A 22,701-nucleotide genomic window follows, 5' to 3' on the forward strand; every position below is an offset into this window, starting at 1 on the left:
CCGCGGAAGATGTACAGGAATAGGGAGAACCAATGAGAGCCTAGCTGGAGGTGTCTGGACGGGCAAATTTAACTCTCCTTTCCCACCAGGAAGAGGAATTAACCAAAGGCTCAGCGTGCCGTTCCGGAACTAGATTAGGGCCTGAAGCAATCCTGCGGTGTTGCGGCCAGCTCACAAGAAAGCGAGTTGAAGAAAGGAGTTCAGGGGCACTGTAATTCACAAAGCTGCAGAGTTATAAATGACAGCTATCATCCAAAAATATACTGAAGTAAGGCTGCCAAGAGGACTTCAAAGCGGGACAGAATTGCAGGAAACAGATTTCAGGAGGTAGACTGGAATTGCACTTAAAGCATAGGAAAAGAGGCAGAATGTCGACAAGGATGCACTTGGCCAAAAAGGGCGTATGCGTTTTTTCCTGAATATATTCAGGAAAAAACGCATACACACTTCTTAGCCAACCAAGCAAGCTTGCAAAGGAAATCTGCACTACAATGTAGTCTCACTTCCCCCCGGTCAAGAGGGCCATCTGAAAAAAGTGTAAAATCCAGAAAGGCAGGACAGGCCATGGGGAACTGGGAGCCTTGTTATGCTGATGGGCGGGATGTAAATGGCCAACAGCCACTCGGGAGAAGTGTATGGTGTTTCCTGAAACATATAAAAAACAAAGCAACAGAGCCTAGGGCACTTCCACTTATGGTCCTATAGCTTAGGGAAATTAAAATCAAAAAGACACAGCCACCCCAAAGTTTGGGATGGCTCTGTTTACAAGAACCTCGTTTACGGTACAAGTTCAATTTCGCAGAAAGTGAAAAATGGATAAAGAATTTGTGGTATTTACGTACAATGCAATATCACTCAGCAATGAAATCTATGTCATCAGGCCCGTAGCAGCATAATGAGTGGATTCAGGTATGATGATTCTAACTGAAATAAGTCACACAGAAAAAGAAACATCATAAGATATCACTAATACACGGAATGTAAACTTGGCTACACAGGAACTGGATTACAAAAAGGAACAGGGTCTCAAATGTAGAAAACCAACTTATGCTTGCTTAAGGGGAAAGGTGAGTTGGGGAGCTGCATAAAACCAGAGATTGAAATGAGCACAGATAAAGTTCCTTAAGCCAAATATGGAATAGACAAGAGCTACTCCTTGCTCAACGAAATGGACTCAACACCCCATATTAAACGCCTAAGAATGTACCTGACTAGTAAGTATCTTAAAGCCTATGGATTGCTATGTCTCCGAAAGAGAATCAAGCGTGTGTACAGGGGCATAAACGCAGCAGTGATAGGATTGGAGAGGTTCGGTGAGCAAATGAAGACCCTTTGAAGTCATATTGCATGGTACCCATTCCACGGGTCTCAACTCTCCAGCTTTAAGGGATTCTTCCTTCAGCTAAAGCATGCATGTGGAACCCAGAGTATGATCAACCGTGTGATCGGGAGACGTGTTCCAATATGTCTCAGTTCTCGTCCCCTGGTACTCGGCTGCAACATTCCAGATGCTTTACTAACACTCTCCCGACTTGGAGAGTCAGTGCCTTTAACCTCCTGTTTGGCCCAGCTTGCAATTTCTGCGGAAGATGAACAGGAATAGGGAGAACCAATGAGAGACTAGCTGGAGGTGTCTGGACGGGCAAATTTAACTCTCATTTCCCACAGGAAGAGGAATTAACCAAAGGCTCAGCGTGCCGTGCCGGAACCAGATTAGGGCCTGAAGCAATCCTGCGGTGTTGCGGCCAGCTCACAAGAAAGCGAGTTGAAGAAAGGAGCTCAGGGGCACTGTAATTCACAAACTTGCAGAGTTATAAATGACAGCTATCGTCCAAAAATATACTGAAGTAAGGCTGCCAAGAGGACTTGAAAGCGGGGCAGAATTGCAGGAAACCGATTTCAGGAGGTAGACTGGAATTGCATTTAAAGCAGAGGAAAAGAGGCAGAACGTCCACAATGATGCACTTGGCCAAAAAGGGCGTATGCGTTTTTTCCTGAATATATTCAGGACAAAACGCATACGCCCTTTTTGGCCAACCAAGCAAGCTTGCAAAGGAAATCTGCACTACAATGAAGTCTCACTTCTCCCTGGTCAAAAGGGCCATCTGAATAAAGTGTAAAATCCAGAAAGGTAGGACAGTCCATGGAGAACTGGGAGCCCTGTTATGCTGATGGTTGGGATGTAAATTGCCAACAGCCACTCGGGAGAAGTGTACGGTGTTTCCTGAAACATATAAAAAAACAAAGCAACAGAGCCTAGGGCACTTCCACTTATGGTCCTAGAGCTTAGGGAAATTAAAATCAAAAAGACACAGCCACCCCAAAGTTTGGGACGGCTCTGTTTACAAGAACCTCGTTTACGGTACAAGTTCAATATCGCAGAAAGTGAAAAATGGATAAAGAAGTTGTGGTACTTACGTACAATGCAATATCACTCAGCAATGAAATCTATGTCATCAGGCCCGTAGCAGCCTAATGAGTGGATTCAGGTATGATGATTCTAACTGAAATAAGTCACGCAGAAAAAGAAACATCATAAGATATCACTAATACATGGAATGTAAACTTGGCTACACAGGAACTGGATTACAAAACAGAACAGGGTCTCAAATTTAGAAAACCAACTTATGCTTGCTTAAGGGGAAAGGTGAGTTGGGGTGCTGCATAAAACCAGAGATTGAAATGAGCACAGATAAAGTTCCTTAAGCCAAATATAGAATAGACAAGAGCTACTCCTTTCTCAACGAAATGGACTCAACACCCCATATTTAACGCCTAAGAATGTACCTGACTAGTAATTATCTTAAAACCTATGGATTGCTATGTCTCTGAAAGAGAATCAAGCGTGAGTACAGGGGCATAAACGCAGCAGTGATAGGATTGGAGAGGTTCGGTGAGCAAATGAAGACCGTTTGAAGTCATATTGCATGGTATCCATTCCACGGGTCTCAACACTCCAGGTTTAAGGGATTCTTCCTTCAGCGAAACATGCATGTGAAACCCAGAGTATGATCAACCTTGTGATCGGGAGACGTGTTCCAATATGTCTAACTTCTCATCCCCTGGTACTCGGGTGCAACATTCCAGACGCTTTACTAACACTCTCCTGACTTGGAGAGTCAGTGCCTTTAACCTCCTGTTTCCACCAGTTTGCAAATTCCGCGGAAGATGAACAGGAATAGGGAGAACCAATGAGAGACTAGCTGGAGGTGTCTGGACGGGCAAATTTAACTCTCATTTGCCACCAGAAAGAGGAATTAACCAAAGGGTCAGCATGCCGTGCCGGAACCAGATTAGGGCCTGAAGCAATCCTGCGGTGTTGCGGCCAGCTCACAAGAAAACGAGTTGAAGAAAGGAGCTCAGGGGCACTGTAATTCACAAACCTGCAGAGTTATAAATGACAGCTATCGTGCAAAAATATACTGAAGTAAGGCTGCCAAGAGGACTTGAAAGTGGGGCAGAATTGCAGGAAACCAATATCAGGAGGGCGACTGGAATTGCATTTAAAGCATAGGAAAAGAGGAAGAACGTCCACAATAATGCACTTGGCCAAAAAGGGCGTATGCGTTTTTTCCTGAATATATTCAGGTAAAAACGCATACGCCCTTTTTGGCCAACCAGCAAGCTTGCAAAGGAAATCTGCACTACAATGAAGTCTAACTTCCCCGGATCAAAAGTGCCATCAGTTAAAAGTATAAAATCCAGGAGGCAGGACAGGCCATGGAGAACTGGGAGCCTTGTTATGCTGATGGGTGGGATGTAAATTGCCTACAGCCACTCGGGAGAAGTGTATGGTGTTTCCTGAAACATCTAAAAAACAAAGCAACAGAGCCTAGGGCACTTCCACTTATTGTCCTATAGCTTAGGGAAATTAAAATAAAAAAGACACAGCCACCACAAAGTTTGGGAGAGCTCTGTTTACAAGAACCTCGTTTATGGTACAAGTTCAATATCGCAGAAAGTGAAAAATGGATAAAGAAGTTGTGGTACTTACGTACAATGCAATATCACTCAGCAATGAAATCTATGTCATGAGGCCCGTAGCAGCATAATGAGTGGATTCAGGTATGATGATTCTAACTGAAATAAGTCACACAGAAAAAGAAACATCATAAGATATCACTAATACACAGAATGTAAACTTGGCTACACAGGAACTGGATTACAAAGCACAAGAGGGTCTCAAATTTAGAAAACCAACTTATGCTTGCTTAAGGGGAAAGGTGAGTTGGGGTGCTGCATAAAACCAGAGATTGAAATGAGCACAGATAAAGTTCCTTCAGCCAAATATGGAATAGACAAGAGCTACTCCTTGTTCAACGAAATGGACTCAAAATCCAAAATTAAACGCCTAATAATGTACCTGACTAGTAAGTATCTTAAAACCTAGGGATTGCTATGCCTCTGAAAGAGAATCCAGCGTGAGTACAGGGGCATAAACGCAGCAGTGATAGGATTGGAGAGCTTCGGTGAGCAAATGAAGACCCTTTGAAGTCATATTGCATGGTACCCATTCCACGGGTCTCAACTCTCCAGGTTTAAGGGATTCTTCCTTCAGCTAAAACATGCATGTGGAACCCAGGGTATGATCAACCATGTGATCGGGAGTCATGTTCAAATATGTCTCAGTTCTTGTCCCCTGGTACTCGGGTGCAGTATTACAGATGCTTTACTAACACTCTCCCGACTTGGAGAGTCAGTGCCTTTATCCTCCTGTTTGGCCCAGTTTGCAATTTCTGCGGAAGATGAACAGGAATAGGGAGAACCAATGAGAGACTAGCTGGAGGTGTCTGGACGGGCAAATTTAACTCTCATTTCCCACCAGGAAGAGGAATTAACCAAAGGCTCAGCGTGCCGTGCCGGAACCAGATTAGGGCCTGAAGCAATCCTGCGGTGTTGCGGCCAGCTCACAAGAAAGCGAGTTGAAGAAAGGAGCTCAGGGGCACTGTAATTCACAAACCTGCAGAGTTATAAATGACAGCTATCGTCCAAAAATATACTGAAGTAAGGCTGCCAAGAGGACTTGAAAGCGGGGCAGAATTGCAGGAAACCGATTTCAGGAGGTAGACTGGAATTGCATTTAAAGCATAGGAAAAGATGCAGAACGTCGACAATGATGCACTTGGCCAAAAAGGGCGTATGCGTTTTTCCTGAATATATTCAGGAAAAAATGCATACGCCCTTTTTGGCCAACCAAGCAAGCTTGCAAAGGAAATCTGCACTACAATGAAGTCTCACTTCCCCCTGGTCAAAAGGGCCATCTGAAAAAAGTGTAAAATCCAGAAAGGCAAGACAGGCCATGGAGAACAGGGAGCCTTGTTATGCTGATGGGCGGGATGTAAATTACCAACAGCCACTCGCGAGAAGTGTATGGTGTTTCCTGAAACATCTAAAAAACAAAGCAACAGAGCCTAGGGCACTTCCACTTATGGTCCTATAGCTTAGGGAAATTAAAATCAAAACGACAGAGCCACCCCAAAGTTTGGGACGGCACTGTTTACAAGAACCTCGTTTACGGTACAAGTTCAATGTCTCAGAAAGTGAAGAATGGATAAAGAAGTTGTGGTACTTACCTACAATGCAATATCACTCAGCAATGAAATCTATGTCATCAGGCACGTAGCAGCATAATGAGTGGATTCAGGTATGATGATTCTAACTGTAATAAGTCACAAAGAAAAAGAAACGTCATAATATAGCACTAATACACGGAATGTAAACTTGGCTACACAGGAACTGGATTACAAAACAGAACAGGGTCTCAAATTTAGAAAACCAACTTATACTTGCTTAAGGGGAAAGGTGAGTTGGCGTGCTGCATAAAACCAGAGATTGAAATGAGCACAGATAAAGTTCCTTAAGCCAAATATGTAATAGACCAGAGCTACTCCTTGCTCAACGAAATGGACTCAACACCCCATATTAAACGCCTAAGAATGTACCTGACTAGTAAGTATCTTAAAACCTGTGGATTGCTATGTCTCCGAAAGAGAATCAAGCGTGTGTACAGGGGCAAAAGCGCAGCAGTGATAGGATTGGAGAGGTTCGGTGAGCAAATGAAGACCCTTTGAAGTCATATTGCATGGTACCCATTCCACGGGTCTCAACTCTGCAGGTTTAAAGGATTCTTCCTTCAGCTGAAACATGCATGTGGAACCCAGAGTATGATCAACCGTGTGATCAGGAGACGTGTTCAAATATGTCTCAGTTCTCGTCCCCTGGTACTCGGGTGCAACATTCCAGACGCTTTACTAACACTCTCCCGACTTGGAGAGTCAGTGCCTTTAACCTCCTGTTTGGCCCAGTTTGCAATTTCTGCGGAAGATGAACAGGAATAGGGAGAACCAATGAGAGACTAGCTGGAGGTGTCTGGAAGGGCAAATTTAACTCTCATTTCCCAACTGGAAGAGGAATTAACCAAAGGCTCAGCGTGCCGTGCCGGAACCAGATTAGGGCCTGAAGCAATCCTGCGGTGTTGCGGCCAGCTCACAAGAAAGCGAGTTGAAGAAAGGAGCTCAGGGCACTGTAATTCACAAACCTGCAGAGTTATAAATGACAGCTATCGTGCAAAAATATACTGAAGTAAGGCTGCCAAGAGGACTTGAAAGCGGGGCAGAATTGCAGGAAACCGATATCAGGAGGGCGACTGGAATTGCATTTAAAGCATAGGAAAAGAGGAAGAACGTCCACAATAATGCACTTGGCCAAAAAGGGCGTATGCGTTTTTTCCTGAATATATTCAGGTAAAAACGCATACGCCCTTTTTGGCCAACCAGCAAGCTTGCAAAGGAAATCTGCACTACAATGAAGTCTAACTTCCCCGGATCAAAAGTGCCATCAGTTAAAAGTATAAAATCCAGGAGGCAGGACAGGCCATGGAGAACTGGGAGCCTTGTTATGCTGATGGGTGGGATGTAAATTGCCTACAGCCACTCGGGAGAAGTGTATGGTGTTTCCTGAAACATCTAAAAAACAAAGCAACAGAGCCTAGGGCACTTCCACTTATTGTCCTATAGCTTAGGGAAATTAAAATAAAAAAGACACAGCCACCACAAAGTTTGGGAGAGCTCTGTTTACAAGAACCTTGTTTATGGTACAAGTTCAATATTGCAGAAAGTGAAAAATGGATAAAGAAGTTGTGGTACTTACGTACAATGCAATATCACTCAGCAATGAAATATATGTCATCAGGCCCGTAGCAGCATAATGAGTGGATTCAGGTATGATGATTCTAACTGAAATAATTCACACAGAAAAAGAAACATCATAAGATATCACTAATACACGGAATGTAAACTTGGCTACACAGGAACTGGATTACAAAGCACAAGAGGGTCTCAAATTTAGAAAACCAACTTATGCTTGCTTAAGGGGAAAGGTGAGTTGGGGTGCTGCATAAAACCAGAGATTGAAATGAGCACAGATAAAGTTCCTTAAGCCAAATATGGAATAGACAAGAGCTACTCCTTGCTCAACGAAATGGACTCAAAATCCAAAATTAAACGCCTAATAATGTACCTGACTAGTAAGTATCTTAAAACCTATGGATCGCTATGTCTCTGAAAGAGAATCAAGCGTGAGTACAGGGGCATAAACGCAGCAGTGATAGGATTGGAGAGGTTCGGTGAGCAAATGAAGACCCTTGAAGTCATATTGCATGGTACCCATTCCACGGGTCTCAACTCTCCAGGTTTAAGGGATTCTTCCTTCAGCTGAAACATGCATGTGGAACCCAGAGTATGATCAACCGTGTGATCGGGAGACGTGTTGAAATATGTCTCAGTTCTCGTCCCCTGGTACTTGGGTGCAACACTCCAGATGCTTTACTAACACTCTCCCGACATGGAGAGTCAGTGCCTTTAACCTCCTGTTTGGCCCAGTTTGCAATTTCTGTGGAAGATGAACAGGAATAGGGAGAACCAATGACAGACTAGCTGGAGGTGTCTGGACGGGCAAATTTAACTCTCATTTCCCACAGGAAGAGGAATTAACCAAAGGCTCAGCGTGCCGTGCCGGAACCAGATTAGGGCCTGAAGCAATCCTGCGGTGTTGCGGCCAGCTCACAAGAAAGCGAGTTGAAGAAAGGAGCTCAGGGGCACTGTAATTCACAAACCTGCAGACTTATAAATGACAGCTATCGTCCAAAAATATACTGAAGTAAGGCTGCCAAGAGGACTTGAAAGCGGGGCAGAATTGCTGGAAACCGATTTCAGGAGGTAGACTGGAATTGCATTTAAAGCATAGGAAAAGAGGCAGAACGTCGACAATGATGCACTTGGCCAAAAAGGGCGTATGCGTTTTTTCCTGAATATATTCAGGAAAAACGCATACGCCCTTTTTGGCCATCCAAGCAAGCTTGCAAAGGAAATCTGCACTACAATGAAGTCTCACTTCACCCCGGTCAAAAGGGCCATCTGAAAAAAGTGTAAAATCCAGAAAGGCAGGACAGGCCATGGAGAACTGGGAGCCTTGTTATGCTGATGGGCGGGATGTAAATTGCCAACAGCCACTCGGGAGAAGTGTATGGTGTTTCGTGAAACATCTAAAAAACAAAGCAACAGAGCCTAGGGCACTTCCACTTATGGTCCTATAGCTTAGGGAAATTAAAATCAAAAAGACACAGCCACCCCAAAATTTGGGATGGCTCTTTTACAGGAACGTCTTCTTCAGCACCAGTTAAATATGCCAGAGAGCAAATAATGGATAAAGAAGTTGCGGTACTTACGTACAACAGAATACCTCTCAGCAATGAAAACTATGTCACCAGGCCCGTACCAGCATAATGAGTGGATTGAGGCACGGTGATTCTAAGTGAAAAGAGTCACACAGAAAGAGAAACATCATAAGGTATCACTAATACATGGAATGTGAACTTGGTTACACATGAACTGAATTACAAAACAGAACAGGGTCTCATGTTTAGAAAACCAACTTATGCTTGCTTAAGGGGGAAGGTGAGTTGTGGTGCTGCATAAAAGCAGAGTTTGAAATTAGCACAGATACCGTTCCATAAGCTAAATATGTAATAGACAAGACCTACCCCTTGCTCAACAAAATGGACTCAACAATGAGGTATCACCTCACACCTGGTAGAATGGGCATCATCAGAAATTCTACAAACAAAAAATGCTGGAAATGTGTGGAGAAAAGGAACCCTCTTCCACTATTGTTGGGAATATAAATTGATACAGTCACTATGGAGAACAATATGGAGTTTCTTAAGAAACTAACAGTAGAATTACCATATGATACAGCAATCCCAGTTCTGGACATATACCCAGACAAAACCATAAATCAAAAAGAGACATTCACCGCAATGTTCATTGTATCACTCTTTACAATATCGAGGTAATGGAAGCAACCTAAATGCCCACAGACAGACGAATGCATAAAGCAGTGGTACTTATATAAAATGGAATATTACTAAGCCATGAAAAGGAATGAAATTAGGTCATTTGTAGAGACGTCGATGGATCTAGAGACTGTCATACAGAGTGAAGTAAGTCAGAAAGAGAAAAACAAATCTTGTATATTCATGCATATATGTGGAACCTAGAAAAACTGTACAGATTAACCATTTTGCAAGGCATAAATAGAGCAACAGATGTAGACAACAAACGTATGGACAACAAGGGGGGAAAGCTGTTGGGGGGGTTGGTGGTGGGAGGAGTTGAGAGACTGGGATTGGCATGTATACATTTATATGTATAAAATAGATAACCAATAAGAACCTGCTGTATAAAAATATAAAATAAAATTCAAAATTAAAAAGAAATAAAATTTAAAAAATAAAACAGAAAAAACAATTATTCCCTTCACATACATGTATTTATATGAATAAATTATTTCCATGCTTATATCTGTAAATACAAAAAGGAGGAATAAAATCTACCTTGAACCAAAAACGAAAAAGAGAAAAAAAACACAGAACCCACCAGTTCCACAGAGGAAAACCATATCAGGGCACTTGCTCCAGTTGTAAACAATTCTGAAGTTGGTCAGTGGTGGGGAATCGTCTCCCATTCAGCCAGCAGCCCCCACGCAACAAGCGCCCTCATTGCAAAGCTGGGGCACCGTGCCGAGGCATCTGTGAGTAAACGTGAGCTGAGCCCCAGGCCAGTTGCTGCTGAACTATTCCCACCCGTCCCAGGTAAAACACCTGAATATATACAAGGACTTGAAAGCCTAGAGGAAGGGCCATAGAGCCACACGAGTGACAGCATACCGGCCTACTTGGTGCCTGCAGGCCAGCCAGGATGGTCCTGGCCCTGGGTGCTCTTCTGGAAGATTTCCATTTCCCTGCCTGAGATACCCGTCCTGTCCCTGCCCCCACTGCTTTTTTCCTTCCTCACCTCTGCCCAGGGAGAAATTCCAGCAGCAGGTATGGGTGACACATCCTCTTCTTTAGCAGGTGGCAGCCTGGCAACTGCTGCAGAAAGTCCAGCAGAGCCCCACTCACACTGGGCCACCCACAAAGCCGTGGCCTCTCACTCCCTCCCACCAGCCCAGCCCCGAGACTGCTGACAGGGCAGAGAAAATGGCATCAGGCACGGGTGCAGGGCCTCTTGCTGCCTGGAGTGGTATTTATATTGATCTCAACCCAGGCACACCTGGGGAGGGCTGGCCGGCACGGTAAGGCTGCCCAGGTCAGCCAATCATCACCCCTCAGGGGCTCACAGTTGCAGAAAATGGAACTTGCTGAACCGGCCAGGTCCAAGGAACAGGTGTGGGCTCCTGAGAGTCAGGATAGACAAGGGGCTGCAGCTTTGGCTTGTTTTCTAATCATTTTATCTGGCCCATGAGTGGGAGACAACTTCAAGAAAACCCTCTCATAATGAGAGGAACCCAGGAGTCAGGGAGAGGAGGGGTGGGTGGTGGTTGGAGACAGAGGCCTGGTGCCCCGGGTGCAGTGGAAGTCTCTGGAAGACCAGGTGGAGGGAGGCCGCACAGAGTGATGCCCAGGGTCACAGACCTGTCGCAGCTGCTGTTTGTTAGTTCAAGTCCTGCTCTGAGGTGCTCTGTGTCAGCTCTGAGCGACAGGTGAGCTGGGGGTGCTCTGCAATGAGGGCTATGTGCACGGTTCCTGTGTGCCCAGCCCTGCCACGGTACCTGCAAGGGTAGCTCTGTATCCTGGGAGGGGCCTGACCATGAGAGCCCTGTGGGCTGGGGTGGGTGTGGGGTACCTGCCCAGGTGAGCTCCATATTCTGGGATTGGTCTGACCATGAGAGCCCCATGGGCTGCTGGGGACCTGGTAAAGGATGTCAGGACAGTCAGTGAAGCCACCGAGGATATACCTCCAGCTGCTCCTAATTCCTACACCCTGCTGGTCATTCTACCAACCACCAGGACATGGTATTCTGTATTAGTCTTCAATGATGCCTTCTTTTGTATTCCATTAGTCCCAGAGTCACAAGAAATTTTGGCTTGTGAGTGGCAGGACTCAACATACAACTAAAACAATACTTCTGGGCCGTCTTGCCCCAAGGGTGCAAAAATTCCCACACCATCTTTGGGGAAAGCTTAGCTAAAGACCTAAAAGTTCTACCTCTGGAAAAGGAAACCCTCCTTCAGTACGCAGACGACATTCTGATCGCCAGCCCTACTAAGGAGGCCTCTGAACTACCAAGCCAATAAAGGATAGAAGTTGTCGAAGAAAAAGCTCAAATATCACAGACTGCGGTGACCTGCCTGGGCTTCGTTCTCACAGAAGGTCGGAGAAGCCCATCCCAGGAAAGGGAAGAAACCATTTTCAGCCTTACCCCTTTCTAAAACTAGAAGACAGCTTAGGGGTTCCTGGGGAGGCCAGGGTTTGCTGCTTCTGGATCCCTATCTACAGTCTACTAGCTGGGCCTCTATATGAAACACTGAAAGGAAAAGATGATGATCCTTTTGAATAGAATCCAGAAGTGGCCTTTCAAGAATGGAAAGAGCAGTCAATTCAGACCCTTGCCCTGGAACTCCCTAATTTAGCTAAACCCTTTGACCTTTACATTCCCGGTGAAAGGTGAATCGCCATTGGAGAATTAGTGCAAAAACTGGGACCACTTGAAATGGAACAATGCAAGAATGCCATCCAGGTAGGATAAACTACGGTCACCAAGGGGCTTGGCCCACTGCCACATCTGGCCAAGATACTGGTGGTATCTAAAAACCTGGAAATCAGCAGCCCAAAAGGCCACCTCCCTCCTAAGGGAAAAGGACCCCACGTGGTGATCCTAACCACCAACCATGCCCTGAATTTGCAGGGTTCGCTCCGTGGGCACACCAACCTCGAGTGAGGAGGCCCTCCAACTCCAACATCCAGAGAGATAACCGGGGGCAACAGGGCACCATGACGACTCATGTGAACATCACTTGACCTGGAGTTTCTCTCATAAAACAACAAGAGTGTGTCCCAAAAGAGTAGACTACTGCTTGCAGGACTTACTGCACGCAGAGGGGAGCTAATAATCTTGGTGGGGGAACCGTATATCACACTGTCACCATAGAAAAGCCTACAGACACCGTGATGATGGTGGCCAATAAGACTGACTGGACTCCTGTTTACTTCAAAAGGCTGTTGACTCAGTGGCCATCATGGTCCTTGATCACCACTGACCCTGGACTGTCTGGGAGTTGAGCGGGCAGGGCTCTGACACCTGGTGCTGTTTGTACGTTAATTCAGGGGCCTAATTGAAGAAAGCGCAGACTACTGGTCAGAGCATCTAGGCTGGCAGAAACGGTCAGCCTAAGGTGGCCGAACAAATGTGAGGCGGGGTGAAACCGGCCCCCACAGCGTCTCTGCACATCTCTTTCCTGGACCCTTAAAGGTCATTAGAATCTATAACACTTCCAATGCTGGTGCTCAGGTGGACGAGCAGGGAGGCAGGGGGCCTGGGGACAATCAACGTCACCTGGAGGCTGCTGGGGAGAAGCTCTGACCCTCGCCCCCGGGTATGAGGGCTCCCAACTCAGCACTCAGCAGTTACAGAAGAAGGGTCTGCACCCTCAGCACTCCAAGAATGAGGAACGGGACAAAAGGCAGAGGAGGGGTTTGTCCCCAGCAAAGCCCATTAAAAATCCCTGGGAGATAAAAATAGAATCTGGGCAATAAAGTCAAGTCTAACCGTTTTTATCCTTTGTGCTTTGTCTAATTTCATGTGCTCCTAGGGTCCCGCATGCAGAGGTTCCACACCCGGCACTTCAGACCAGATTTCCTAGTGCAGAATGGCTGGGACGACACCTCAGCTCCTGGGGCCCAGTGCAGACTCCGCGATATAGAGCCTGAGCTGCAGCCAACCCGGCCCTCGAGAGCTCCGCCCCCTCCCTCCCACTGACTCTGACAGGATCTCTACACAACAGCCCAGCCCACAGCTCACGGGGTAGTGCATGCTCTCACCTCTCCATTCTCTGATCAAAATATAAAGTTTCCTTTGCTTGTGAACCAAACTCAGTCTCGATCTGTTGGCCCCAATGACACTGGGCAGGGGGACACTTGTTGGGGTCCACTCTGGAGGATCAGTAACAGAAATTGAGACTATTGTAACCTCAATGAACAGACGTGTGAGCCAAACTGTAGTTAACATAGAACAGTGTATAAGGCTCGGGTAAAATAAGATGTTTCTAACACTTCCATTTGATATTTCCATCACTTTATTATAAGCAAGTTCAGTGAAAAGGTTTGTCTTATTTGTCAGGTCAATATTAGAGAAACGAAGTGATTTCTTTCCAAGGATGTACATCTAATAATCTTGGTTAAAGCTTCAATCTTGTTTTAAATGCTTTTCCATTGAAAATGATACCTCTCTTTCAGCTCCCCCATTTCTGAGAAGTATAAAATCTTATAATTTATTATTACCAAAGGGGAAAGGTGGGAGGAGGGATAAATTAACAGTTTGGGATTAACACATACACACTGCTATGTATAAAATAGATCATCAACAAGGAACTACTGTATAGCACAGGGAACTACACTCAACATTTTGCAATAACCTATAAGGGGAAATAATCTGGAAAAGAATAGATATTTTTATTGTCATTGTCATCTATCAATGACAGTTAAAGTGTAACCTAAGGGAAGCTGGTGGTGAGTGCTTCTGACCCTGAAGACTTCAATCATCTAAAGTTTGGACTCTGCCTACTTCCCAAGGCCCTTAATGAACATATGTGTAGCCGTAGCTTAAAAAATTCCCCAGTTTGGGTTTCGGGCAGACACTGATTTTGAAAAAGCCCTGGTGTTCTCCTTACACGAATGGGACTCTTCCTACTGCTAAAACATGTCTGTCACACCCAGAGGATGGTATACCGTCTGATCGGGAAGAGTTTGGAAAAGGCATCTCATCTCCTCATCTCCTGGTGCTCTGGTTCACCCCTCCAGCGTCTTTACTAACAGTCTCCCCACTTGGAGATGTCAGCACTGTCAACATCCTGTTGCGTACAGTTTGGAATTTGTCCAGAGGATGAAGCGGAAGGATGAGGAACAATGAGAGACAAGTCCTAGGTGTTCAGACAGGCACATGTCACTCTAATTTCCAATCAGGAAGATGAATTGACCAAAGGCTAGGGTTGCCCATGGAAACAGTATAGGGCTTGAGGAAATCCCGCTGCTTTGTGGCCAGTTCCCATAAACACAAGTTGAACAATGGAACTCAGGGGCAGTAAAATTCACGAAACTGCAGAGTTGAAAATATCCATCACTGAAAAATGTCTTGAGGAAAGTCAGAGAAAAGGACTTGTAAGCAAGGGAGAATGGCAGGAAAGGGATCTGAGGAGGTAGAAAGGACTCGCGATTAAGCACGAGAAAAGGAGCTGAACATTGCCAACATTGCAGTTGGCCAAAAAGGGTGTATGCGTTTTTTTCTGTATATATTCAAGAAAAGGGCATACACTTTTTTAGCCAAGCAAACAGGTGGGCACTGGAAGTCAATACTACAAAAGATATCACTTCGCATCAGTCAGAAGAGCCATCCTCATAAAGCGTAAACAACAGAAATGCAGGACAGGGCAAGGAGAAGAGGGAGCCCTGTGAGACTTATAGTGGAAATGTATATTGCCAACGGCCATTCTGGAGAAGTGTATTGTGTTTACTAAAGCATCTAAAAAATGAGCTACAGAGCATAGGGCACTTGCACTCATGGGCGTATATCTTGGGAAAAACAAAAATCGAGAGGACACAGGCACCCCAATGTTTACCCCCTCTCTGTTTAAAAGATCCTCGACTAGGATATAACTTAAATGTCTCTGGAGAGAAAAAGTGGATAGAGATGTGGTACTTAGGTAGAGTGGAATATTATTCAGCCTGGAAATCAATGAAATATGGCCAGTTGTAACAACTCCGGAGGAGTTACGTATGATCATTCTAAGTGACATAATTCAAAAAGAAAAAGACACATATCATAAGATATCACTTAAAGGTGGAATCCAAAATGGCTACACATGAAATAAATTACAAAACAAAAACATAGTCAAATATGTAGGAAACACGCATAAGGCTGCTAAACGGGAAAGGTGGGGAGGGGTGAGGCATCATCCAGGAGGTTGAAATTAGCAAAGATACCATTCCAAATACCAAACTGATAATCAACAAGGCCCACACGGTAGCTAAAAGAACTGCACTCAGCACACTCAAGTCACCGGAAAAGAATATATACGACTGGTAAGAATCTGAAAAAGAATTTACTGATGTCTCTCTGTACGTGAATCAAGTGGATGTACAGCAGCAAGAAACAGAGCTTTGAAAATCAGCTGTAACCAATATAGTAAGAAATTGAAAAAAATAAACGACAGAGAGACAGAGAAAACCTCTTACAACTTTTCCTCAGGGACGGTGATGCAACATGTATTGAACACATCTAGACCCACAGCAGGATGAGACATAAGGCTGGAAACTGTTTGCACTAAGAGAAATGTGAGGTTGGGTGAGGAAATGCACACCCTTGAAAGTAATACTACCTGGTACCCATTCAATGGGTCCCAAATCTGCAGGTTCAAGGGATCTTCCTACAGCTAAAACATGCATGGAAAACCCAGAGGACTGTACACCATGTGATCGGGAGATGTGTGTAAAATGCAGCTCATTTATCCTCTCCTGGTGCTCCTGTTCACCATTCCAGCCATGTTACTTAGAATCTCCCCACTTGGAGAATCAGCACATTTCAACTTCTGTTTCACACATTTTGCAATTTGTGAGGAGGATGAACGGGAAGAGGGGGAACCAATGAGAGAATAGTTGTAGGGGTTTGGACGGGCACATATCACTCTAATTTCCCATTAAGAATAAGAATTGACAAAAGGCTCAGCCCGCCTTGCCGGAGCCAAAATAGGGCCTGAAGCAATCCTGCGGGTTTGAGGCCAGCTCACAAAAGAGCAACTTAAAAAATGGAGCTCAGGGTCACTGCAATTCACAAACCTGCAGAGTTATAAATGAAAACTAACGTCCAAAACTATGTTGAGGTAAGGCAAAGAAGAGGATCTGAATGCAAGACAGAATTGCAAGAAACAGATTTCAAGAGATAGATTGGACTCGTCTTTAAAGCACATGAAAAGCGGCAGAATTTCGACAATGATGCAGTTGGCCCCAAAGGGCGTATGCGTTTTTTCCTGATTATATCCAGGAAAAAACGCATACGCACTTTATGGGCAACGAAGCAAGCAAGCAATGCAAATGTGCACAACAAAGAAGTCTCATTTCCCACCGGTCAAAAGGGCCATCCTAAAAAATTGTAAAAACCAGAAATGCAGGACAGGCCATGGAGAACAGGGAGCCTTTATACGCTGATGGGCAGTGTGTGAACTGCCGAGAGCCACTCTGGAGAAGTGTATGGTGGTTCCCAAATCATCTAAAAAACAGAGCTACAGAGCATAGGACACTTCCAATCATGGGAGTATATCTAGGGAAGTCTAAAAATCAACAAGACACAAGCACACCACAGTTTAGGGCTACTCTGTTTACAAGAACCTCAACTTCAGTACACCTTAAATATCCCAGGAAAGAGAAGAATGGATAAAGAAGATGTGGTACTTATGTACAATGGAATATCTCTTCACCATGAAATCAATGTAATAAGGCTAGTAGAAGGATAAAGAGTGGATTTAGGTCCGATAATACTACTTGAAATAAGTCAAACAGAAAAAGAAACATATCATAAGATATCACTTATAGAGGGAGGGTAAATATGGCTGCACAAGAAATGAATTACAGAACAGAACAGTGTCTCACATTTAGAAAACACACTTATGTCAGCTTAAGGGGAAAGGAGAGGTGGGGTGATGCATAAAACCAGAGTTTGAAATTAGCACAGATACCGTTCAATAAACCAAATAGATATTAGACAAGATCTACACCTTGCTCAATGAACTGGCCTCAACACACCCTATACACCGCAGAGAAATATATCTGAGTAATAAGAATCTTAAAACCCATGTATTGATATATCTCCATAAGGGAATCAAGTGTGTGCAGAGCGGCACAAACACAGCAGTGAAAATGAGCTAAACCCCATTATAGAAATAAATTTTAAAAACAAAACGCAGAAACAATGAAAGAGAGAAAAATTCTTACAAAATTTGCTCAGGGGCTGTGATGCAACCTGGATTGACCACATATAAACCCACAGCTGGATAAGACATAAGGCTGGACACTTGGGGCTGAGAGGATTGTTGAGTTTTGGTGAGCAACTGTCAAAAGTTTAATGCAATACTTCATGCTACTCATTCCAAGGGTCCCAACAATCCAGGTTGAAGGGAATCTTCCTACAGCTAAACCATGCTTGGGAAACCCAGCGACTGGTATACCATATGATCGGGAAAGGTTTCTAAAACGCACCTCATTTTTCCTCTCCTGGGGCTACGGATCGACATTCCACCCGCTTTACTAACAACATCCCCACATGGAGAGTCAATGCCTTTAAGTTCTGGTATCGCACAGTCTGCAGTTAGTGCGGAGGATGAATGGGAATAGGGGGAACCAGTGAGAAACAAGCTGTAGCGGTTTCAATGGGCACACGTCACTCTAATTTCACATCAGTAAGAAGAATAAACCAAAGGCACAGCAAGGTGCCCCAGAAGAATAGGGCCTGAAGGAATCCTGTGGTTATGAGGCAAGATCACAAAAATATGAGCTGAAAAATGGAGCTAAGGGCCACTGCAATTCAAAAACGTGCAGAGTTATAAAGGCCAACTATTTTCAAAAACTATATTGAGGTAAGGCTATGAAGAGGCATTGAAAGCAAGGCAGAATTGCAGGAAACCTATTTCAGGAGGTAGACAGGAATTGCATTTAAAGCATAGGAAATGAGGCAGAACGTCGACAATGATGCACTTGGCCAAAAAGGGCGTATGCGTTTTTTCCTGAATATATTCAGGAAAAAAACGCATACGCGCTTTTTGGCCAACCAAGCAAGCTTGCAAAGGAAATCTGCACTACAATGAAGTCCCACTTCCCCCCAGTCAAAAGGGCCATCTGAAAAAACTGTCAAATCCAGAAAGGCAGGACAGGCCATGGAGAACTGGGAGCCTTGTTATGCTGATGGGCGGGATGTAAATTGCCAACAGCCACTGGGGAGAAGTGTATGGTGTTTCCTGAAACATCTAAAAACAAAGCAACAGAGCCTAGGGCACTTCCACTTATGGTCCTATAGCTTAGGGAAATTAAAATCAAAAAGACACAGCCACCCCAAAGTTTGGGATGGCTCTGTTTACAAGAACCTCGTTTATGGTACAAGTTCAATATCGCAGAAAGTGAAAAATGGATAAAGAAGTTGTGGTACTTACGTACAATGCAATATCACTCAGCAATGAAATCTATGTCATCAGGCCCGTAGCAGCATAATGAGTGGATTCATGTATGATGATTCGAACTGAAATAAGTCACACAGAAAAAGAAACATCATAAGATATCACTAATACACAGAATGTAAACTTGGCTACACAGGAACTGGATTACAAAACAGAACAGGGTCTCAAATTTAGAAAACCAACTTATGCTTGCTTAAGGGGAAAGGTGAGTTGGGGTGCTGCATAAAACCAGAGATCGAAATGAGCACAGATAAAGTTCCTTAAGCCAAATATGTAATAGACAAGAGCTACTCCTTGCTCAACGAAATGGACTCAAAACCCCATATTAAACGCCTAAGAATGTAACTGACTAGTAAGTATCTTAAAACCTATGGATTGCTATGTCTCGGAAAGAGAATCAAGCATGTGTACAGGGCCATAAACGCAGCAGTGATAGGATTGGAGAGGTTCAGTGAGCAAATGAAGACCCTTTGAAGTCATATTGCATGGTACCCATTCCACGGGTCTCAACTCTCCAGGTTTAAGGGATTCTTCCTTCAGCTAAAACATGCATGTGGAACCCAGAGTATGATCAACCGTGTGATCGGGAGTCATTTCAAATATGTATCAGTTCTCATCCCCTGGTACTCCGGTGCAACATTCTAGACGCTTTACTAACACTCTCCCGACTTGGAGAGTCAGTGCCTTTAACCTCCTATTTGGCCCAGTTTGCAAATTCCGCGGAAGATGTACAGGAATAGGGAGAACCAATGAGAGCCTAGCTGGAGGTGTCTGGACGGGCAAATTTAACTCTCCTTTCCCACCAGGAAGAGGAATTAACCAAAGGCTCAGCGTGCCGTTCCGGAACTAGATTAGGGCCTGAAGCAATCCTGCGGTGTTGCGGCCAGCTCACAAGAAAGCGAGTTGAAGAAAGGAGTTCAGGGGCACTGTAATTCACAAAGCTGCAGAGTTATAAATGACAGCTATCGTCCAAAAATATACTGAAGTAAGGCTGCCAAGAGGACTTCAAAGCGGGACAGAATTGCAGGAAACAGATTTCAGGAGGTAGACTGGAATTGCACTTAAAGCATAGGAAAAGAGGCAGAATGTCGACAAGGATGCACTTGGCCAAAAAGGGCGTATGCGTTTTTTCCTGAATATATTCAGGAAAAAACGCATACACACTTCTTAGCCAACCAAGCAAGCTTGCAAAGGAAATCTGCACTACAATGTAGTCTCACTTCCCCCCGGTCAAGAGGGCCATCTGAAAAAAGTGTAAAATCCAGAAAGGCAGGACAGGCCATGGGGAACTGGGAGCCTTGTTATGCTGATGGGCGGGATGTAAATGGCCAACAGCCACTCGGGAGAAGTGTATGGTGTTTCCTGAAACATATAAAAAACAAAGCAACAGAGCCTAGGGCACTTCCACTTATGGTCCTATAGCTTAGGGAAATTAAAATCAAAAAGACACAGCCACCCCAAAGTTTGGGATGGCTCTGTTTACAAGAACCTCGTTTACGGTACAAGTTCAATTTCGCAGAAAGTGAAAAATGGATAAAGAATTTGTGGTATTTACGTACAATGCAATATCACTCAGCAATGAAATCTATGTCATCAGGCCCGTAGCAGCATAATGAGTGGATTCAGGTATGATGATTCTAACTGAAATAAGTCACACAGAAAAAGAAACATCATAAGATATCACTAATACACGGAATGTAAACTTGGCTACACAGGAACTGGATTACAAAAAGGAACAGGGTCTCAAATGTAGAAAACCAACTTATGCTTGCTTAAGGGGAAAGGTGAGTTGGGGAGCTGCATAAAACCAGAGATTGAAATGAGCACAGATAAAGTTCCTTAAGCCAAATATGGAATAGACAAGAGCTACTCCTTGCTCAACGAAATGGACTCAACACCCCATATTAAACGCCTAAGAATGTACCTGACTAGTAAGTATCTTAAAGCCTATGGATTGCTATGTCTCCGAAAGAGAATCAAGCGTGTGTACAGGGGCATAAACGCAGCAGTGATAGGATTGGAGAGGTTCGGTGAGCAAATGAAGACCCTTTGAAGTCATATTGCATGGTACCCATTCCACGGGTCTCAACTCTCCAGCTTTAAGGGATTCTTCCTTCAGCTAAAGCATGCATGTGGAACCCAGAGTATGATCAACCGTGTGATCGGGAGACGTGTTCCAATATGTCTCAGTTCTCGTCCCCTGGTACTCGGGTGCAACATTCCAGATGCTTTACTAACACTCTCCCGACTTGGAGAGTCAGTGCCTTTAACCTCCTGTTTGGCCCAGTTTGCAATTTCTGCGGAAGATGAACAGGAATAGGGAGAACCAATGACAGACTAGCTGGAGGTGTCTGGACGGGCAAATTTAACTCTCATTTCCCACCAGGAAGAGGAATTAACCAAAGGCTCAGCGTGCCGTGCCGGAACCAGATTAGGGCCTGAAGCAATCCTGTGGTGTTGCGGCCAGATCCCAAGAAAGCGAGTTGAAGAAAGGAGCTCAGGGGCACTGTAATTCACAAACCTGCAGAGTTATAAATGACAGCTATCGTCCAAAAATATACTGAAGTAAGGCTGCCAAGAGGACTTGAAAGCGGGGCAGAATTGCAGGAAACCGATTTCAGGAGGTGGACTGGAATTGCATTTAAAGCATAGGAAAAGAGGCAGAACGTCCACAATGATGCACTTGGCCAAAAAGGGCGTATGCGTTTTTTCCTGAATATATTCAGGACAAAATGCATACGCCCTTTCTGGCCAACCAAGCAAGCTTGCAAAGGAAATCTGCACTACGATGAAGTCTCCCTTCCCCCCGGTCAAAAGGGCCATCTGAAAAAAGTGTAAAATCCAAAAAGGCAGGACAGGCCATGGAGAACTGGGAGCCTTGTTATACTGATGGGCGGGATGTAAATTGCCAACAGCCACTCTGGAGAAGTGTATGGTGTTTCCTGAAACGTCTAAAAAACAAAGCAACAGAGCCTAGGGCACTTCCACTGATAGTCCTATAGTTTAGGGAAATTAAAATCAAAAAGACACAGCCACCCCAAAGTTTGGGACAGTTCTGTTTACAAGAAACTCTTTTACGGGACAAGTTCAATATCGCAGAAAGTGAAAAATGGATAAAGAAGTTGTGGTACTTACGTACAATGCAATATCACTCAGCAATGAAATCTATGTCATCAGGCCCGTAGCAGCATAATGAGTGGATTCAGGTATGATGATTCTAACTGAAATAAGTCACACAGAAAAAGAAACATCATAAGATATCACTAATACACGGAATGTAAACTTGGCGACACAGGAACTGGATTACAAAAGAGAACAGGGTCTCAAATTTAGAAAACCAACTTATGCTTGCTTAAGGGGAAAGGTGAGTTGGGGTGCTGCATAAAACCAGAGATTGAAATGAGCACAGATAAACTTCCTTAAGCCAAATATGGAATAGACAAGAGCTACTCCTTGCTCAACAAAATGGACTCAACACCCCATATTAAACGCCTAAGAATGTACCTGACTAGTAAGTATCTTAAAGCCTATGGATTGCTATGTCTCCGAAAGAGAATCAAGCATGTTTACAGGGGCATAAACGCAGCAGTGATAGGACTGGAGAGGTTCGGTGAGCAAATGAAGACCCTTTGAAGTCATATTGCATGCTACCCATTCCACGGGTCTCAACTCTCCAGGTTTAAGGGATTCTTCCTTCAGCTAAAGCATGCATGTGGAACCCAGAGTATGATCAACCATGTGATCAGGAGACGTGTTCCAATATTTCTCAGTTCTCGTCACCTGGTACTCGGGTGCAACATTCCAGATGCTTTACTAACACTCTCCCGACTTGGAGAGTCAGTGCCTTTAACCTCTTGTTTGGCCCAGTTTGCAATTTCTGCGGAAGATGAACAGGAATAGGGAGAACCAATGAGAGACTAGCTGGA

Source organism: Orcinus orca, unplaced genomic scaffold (genome assembly GCF_937001465.1).
Source record: "Orcinus orca unplaced genomic scaffold, mOrcOrc1.1 scaffold_40, whole genome shotgun sequence".
In the NCBI taxonomy this organism is placed as follows: domain Eukaryota; kingdom Metazoa; phylum Chordata; class Mammalia; order Artiodactyla; family Delphinidae; genus Orcinus; species Orcinus orca.